Genomic DNA, 6,097 nt, shown 5'->3' on the forward strand with positions numbered 1-6,097 from the left:
TAAAGAAATATCTATCTTGACAATTACATTTTTGGGGAGCACCTTGAATTTTGCATCTGAGTACATCCCTTGCTTCACTTTAGTCTTGGTCCAGGCCAGGAGAATTCTACACTGAGATTCAGCCTCATGTGGGCATGGAGATATCTGAGTTCTCTTAGAATAACCAAGGCCCCAAAGGGGTTATGTGACTATGCCTACAAGGGTAGCAGACTATGCCACCCCAAAAGGTGTCACTTCAGCATGAGGATTATTTTGAGTTGAGGACAACTGAGAAGTAGATATAGGAAAAGCTCTCTAAAGAGGAGCGCTTTTACACTGTTGGTAGGAATGCAAGAGTAGAGATTCTTTAGGAAATTAAAAATAGAGCTACCCTATGACCCTGCAATTGCACTACTGGGTATTTACCCCAAAGATACAGATGTAGTGAAAAGAAGGGCCATCTTTACCCCAATGTTCATAGCAGCAATGGCCACAGTCGCCAAACTGTGGAAAGAACCAAGATGTCCTTCAACAGACAAATGGATAAAGAAGATATGGTCCATATATACAATGGAATATTATGCCTCTATCAGAAAGGATAAATACCCAACTTTTGTATCAACATGGACTGAACTGGAAGAGATTATGCTGAGTGATATAAGTCTAGCCAGAGAGAGTCAATGATCTTATGGTTTCACTTACTTGTGGAGCATAAGGAATAACACAGAGGATATTGGGAGAAGGAAAGGAAAAGTGAATTGGGGGAAACTGGAGGGGGAGATGAACCAGGAGAGACTGTGGACTCTGAGAAACAAGCTGAGGGTTTTGGAGGGGAGGAGGTGGGAGGTTGAGTGAGCCTGGTGTTGGGTATTAAGGAGGGCATGGATTGCATGGAGCATTGGGTGTGGTGCATAAACAATTAATCTTGGAACACTGAAAAAAAATTAAATTAAATCAAATTAAAAAAAAAAAGAAAAGAAAAGCTCTCTAGCATTCCTTATTTGCCAAAAGCTGGACATAAATGTGTTAAAATGTCCCTCCCTCCCCTTTCTACCAAGAAGGACAGCAATTGGCGGCAAGGAACAACTGGAGACCTTTCTAGCATGAGAGAAATCGATAACAGATCTTGCCAAAATTAGCCTTTACTTTCTGTGAAATTCTCAGTACAGGGGTGCCTGGGTGGCAAAGCCAATTAAGCATCCTACTCTTGGTTTCTGTTCAGGTGGTGATCTCAGGGTCGTGAGATGGAGCCCCATGTCCAGCTTTGGGCTCTGAGCTCCACGCTCAGTACAGAGTTTGCTTAAGACTCTCTCCCTCTCCCTCTGCCCCTTTCCATTACATGCATGTGCACGCATTCTCTCTCTTTCTAAGATAAATAAATCAAAAAAAAAAAAAAAAAGAAAGAAAGAAAGAAAGAAAAGAAAGAATTTCCCCATATTTGCCTTCCCACAATCTGCCTTCCCTGGAAGCTCTAAGTCCTTCTCCTTTGTCTTGTCACTTCTCTACCAGTATATTGTTCTGCTAAAATGCTGTGTGAATCTACCCCCTTTGAGTTACTCCTCACTCAGTGCTCCCACCTGTGATGCCCAAGTTGATAAGCTCCTATTTATTTTCCTCCTGTTGGGTCTGGCTTTTGTTAGGCAAATTTATGGGCCCCAGCCTGAGCACCTGGAATGAAGAGAGAAAAAAGATTGTGTTTTCCCCTGCACCTGTATGGGTCCCTCAACACAGTTTCAGAGGTTTGTAACCTAAAACTGTAAGAACCATGGAAGGCAGAGCTCGAGAAAGTTTCATTTTACCCCCTCCCTTTAGAGATGAAAAAAACTTAGACCCACAGAGTTTTGACTAATCCCATGTTAAATTAAGACTAACCCCTAGAGAAAAGGAGGTTGGCCCAGGGCACCGAGCCTTTCTTTTCTTAAGTTTTATTTTTAATTCCAGTTAATTAACATAGAGCCTTCTATAGAGCCTTTCTATAGAAGATTTTATTTATTTATTTGACAGAGACACGGCGAGAGAGGGAGCACAGGCAGGGAGAGTTGGAGAGGGAGAAGCAGGCTTCCCACCAAGCAGGGAGCCAGACCCAGGACCCTGGGATCACAACCTGAGCTGAAGGCAGACCCTTAACGACGGAGCCACCCAGGTCTCTGCTTTATAAAGGGATACTGTACCATCCTCTCCATCACTCACACACTTTGGAACTTCGTACTGAAAGTCTGCCAGTGGGAAAATGTCCCAAATCAGATTAGGAGGCGGGGGTCTGCTACATGGCACAGGTGGAATCTGGATGCAATTTTACTCCCGGATGCCTGAGTGGTAACAAGACCTTTACCTTGGCAAATGCACACGGTCGAGAACAATTTTACACTATCTCTCGAGCAGCTTCACCTCTGAGGAGGTGACCATGCCCCTCATTCCTCATCCAAGCACAGATAACTTTCCCTCCCCTAACTGCTTCCACAGATCTCTCTCTCCCTCTGTTATTTATTAAAATGTGCAATACAACAAGAAAAGGAAAAGATTATCCTGCCTCCTGCCATGCAAGACAGCATGCGGAAGGCCAAGGTTAAATGCAGCATTTGGTTTCTTAAGCTTCTATAATGCATAGGTGTGGAAAAGCAATCTGGGACCAGAGCTTACAGCGGTGACTGAGGATAAAAACTTGACTTTAATTTGGACTCTCTGGCTAAGATAAAATCTGCTTCTGCTATTATTATCCCACTTATGTTTGTTCCCACTCTCTTTCCACTCTGCCACCCAGCTGAGTGGGAAGAAATTAACATGACCTTGAAGAATACCCAGAGACTCCTTAGGACCATCGCGTTTTCAGTGGCCAATACAGAGGACTACGAACATTTACATAGACTCTGGGGCCTGAAAGGGATCTTAAAAATCATCTAGACCACACATTTAACAGATGAGAATAATTAAGTCCAAGAGCTCATGTGACTTGTCCCAGATGGTCAGCTAGTTGGAAGAGGGTCAGATGAGTATGAAACCTCAAAACCGGGAGCTCCCTTCCCAGGGCACCGTGAGTAGGCTCCAACCACGGCCGGCTCAACCCCAGATCACTGACCAAGGAACATGCACACTTCGGGGTGTTTATACACATTTAGAATTTCTCTCAGGCCAATAAAAAATCCCAAGGAATGGGATAAAGACAAGCCATCTCACAGGTCACAGAAAGGAGGTATTTCAATATTCTTCGGTTTATAGGGGCTTTATCCAGATCATAATTATATACTCAAATTAGAATTGAACACTTTTTTCCTACCTAGGAATGAGAACCTCTGTTTTCTGCCCCTGAAGTTGCTTCCGTTTATGTTTCTGATTTGCTCCTACCCAACACGTTCTGTTTTTCTAGTTTTAGATTCCAGCACAGCCCGTGTGGCCGGTGGGTTAGAGGAAAAGGATGAAGTGTGGATTGATATTTATACAGGAACCTATGGATTAAATTCAACCCACCAATATGTTTTGTCAATCCAATCTGTTTTTCTTATTTATACTGGGAAGTGTAAATTCTCTCTTCACCCCTGCTGAGAATGAATTTGTGGGTGGGTAGTCTTTGAGCCTCAATGTAAAGACAGCCCTCCAGGGGCCAGATGCTGGTATTCATGCTGGACAGGGCGCTCCCTTATAACCCTGAGCAACCAAGATTAGTTCTCGGAAGTGACCATCCTAGAGACTCCTATGTGTCTGGAAGCAACAACTGGGTTTTGCTAATGCAGTCAATTTCATGGACTTGAGTAAAAGGGTGAAAACCTTATATGGCAGTCTTAGAGAAAAACCTGACAAGAACTATTTGGAGAATTTCAGTCTAGAGTGATCCTCTCTGCCAGCACGATTCATCTTTTTTCTCATCTCGAGAAATTACCTCACCCAATTAGACCCACACAAACCACTGCTCTTAATTTATTTTTTTCCTGAAGATACGACCGCCTCTGCACACTGTAGAAGCAATTATTATCCTTCAAAGCTTTTGGTTTTTTAAACCTCCTGCATTACTGGTTCTCCCTGACAATCTATGTTGCGTTGTTCTTAACTACTTTCTCTCAAGCAGAGTTGGGAAAAACAAGGGACAAAGCCCACATGAAAATAAAGAATCACAAAATAGAATTTAAACCGTCACATATGAATTTAGCTGATCTTTGTTCCCCTTAATAATATTCAAACAAAAACACTGTGTTCTGGTTCATGAAGATCATTACCTTTGAGAGTTAAATATCTTCGCAGGTCCTTTTAAAGTTTTCTCTTTAGAAAGTTCAAACATTTCATGTTCCACAAACTCAAAAATCCTTCAACTAGTGTAGAAAAAACTGGTATTTCAAAACCATGGAATTCTCCATTTCCTTTACATATGTCTATCGTGAAGGGAAAAATCCTCTTATGTCCACTGATATATATTTATTCTAAATTAGTTCTCTATCTACTGGGTAAAAATTTTAAAAGCTCTATAGAATCATTCCTTCAGTGGTCATCCATTAGATCTACAGAAGTTACAATGTATTCATTAAGTTTATAAGTTAAAATCCCAAGAGCAAAAAATGAGAATATTCCCTCAAGGTTATAATGTAAGGAATGAAATGTGGCTCCAAGCCTTCATTTCTTGCAAAAATAATACAAAACAAAACGTAGCCCCTGGACTTTTATAGGAAACCATTAGGGCAACTTTGGGAAATTCTCCTAGTAGAATTTATTTCCATGGGGCGGATCGGTGACCTCATCCACAAGTCCTGTCAATAGCCACTCAGATGGTTGTCTACACCAGGCTTTTACTGGCCCATAGAGATCTAGAAGATGTTGACAGTGTTCCGAGAAGATTGTTATCCACAGATTTCAAAGTTTCACTCCACCGTAATGAACACCGGATTCTACATGACAACAGAGGACTGAGCTAAGCAACCTCACCCCTCAGAGAAGGACACATTTTTTCTTTGGTAATTTCACCTGTTTAGGTGGCTCAGGTAGAAGTCTTTAACTGGACGGTGTATAGGTCCGTCAAATTTAACTGCTCCTGAAAAGCATTAAACTCATTCTTTGGATTAACAGAGTTGAATTCCGAACACTAAAAACACTGGGACGGCTACGATTGTGCATCTTTTAAGTTTGATCGTACCTTTTTTCTCTGTAGATGTCAAGTGCACACTGAAGATGTTTATAGCCTGTGTTCATGTCAGTCCCAGGTCAAAGGTATTATGCTCTCTCACACTTGTAAGATTTTAAAAAACACATCTTCAACACTGACTCAAGAGAGCGTTCATGTTGAAAGTAATCATGACCCAAGTGCCAGGGAAAATACGATTACTCATCTCACTCAAATGCTTTCATTTCCAAGAAAACTTTGGGCCACCATTGAGAATTCAAGTTCACAGAAACAAAGTTAAGGGACAACAAACAAAGTCAGTTCTTAAAATACTAAGTCTCTAATCCGCTTGCCTCTCTGTCCGTGTGTCATTCTAGCGTGACCTCGCATACTTTGCTGTTGGGGACCTAAGGATGCAGTGCAACCGTTAGTGGCAACGGTGAGGGCTGAGTCGGTGTTTGAAATGAGCGCCCAGGCTGCTCACTTGGTACTAAATCCTTGGTCATCTCACCGGGGAGCCCATCATTATACAAGTCAAAACCTGCGCTATTAATTTCTGGATTGGAGGTATTGACATCATGGCCATTATGTTTTGAAGCTAATTTATTTTAAAGGCATCTAAGTTAAGAATGGCTTTCTGAACTTTAAAGTTATGTACTCCTGAATGAGGGGAGATTAAAGATCAGCTTTCATAATTAGCCTGAATATCTTTTTTTTTTCTTGATGCCTACAGCCTCAAGGTAATAAAGTAAATGTCCGGAAGCTTTATTATTTTATAAAGATGTGGATTTGTTGAGGCTCCGTGCATCCTTTTAGAGGACTTGTTAGAGCATGGTTGGAATGGTTGGAATCTGGGACCAGACGGGCTGAATTTCTTTACCCTCTTAACCCCAGAGAGTCTTTAGAAAAATAGAAACAAAAGAGCACAAAGTACTTAAGGTAAGACACTGTTGTATTCATAATATAGAGAAATAACCACCATGCCTCATGGACAGGAGATGTAGTTCTCCACGGGGCTACAAAACTGTGCTAGTA

The 6,097-nt window shown here is 41.6% G+C and overlaps 1 protein-coding gene across 2 annotated transcripts in view; it reads right to left on the reverse strand.

Annotated features, from left to right (window-relative positions):
* Positions 1–6,097, reverse strand: part of POU6F2 (POU class 6 homeobox 2) — a 370,943-nt gene that overhangs the window by 112,720 nt on the left and 252,126 nt on the right. The gene's annotated exons all lie outside the window — the stretch shown is intronic.

The sequence above is a fragment of the Mustela erminea genome, chromosome 11, assembly GCF_009829155.1.
Source record: "Mustela erminea isolate mMusErm1 chromosome 11, mMusErm1.Pri, whole genome shotgun sequence".
Taxonomy (NCBI): Eukaryota; Metazoa; Chordata; class Mammalia; order Carnivora; family Mustelidae; genus Mustela; species Mustela erminea.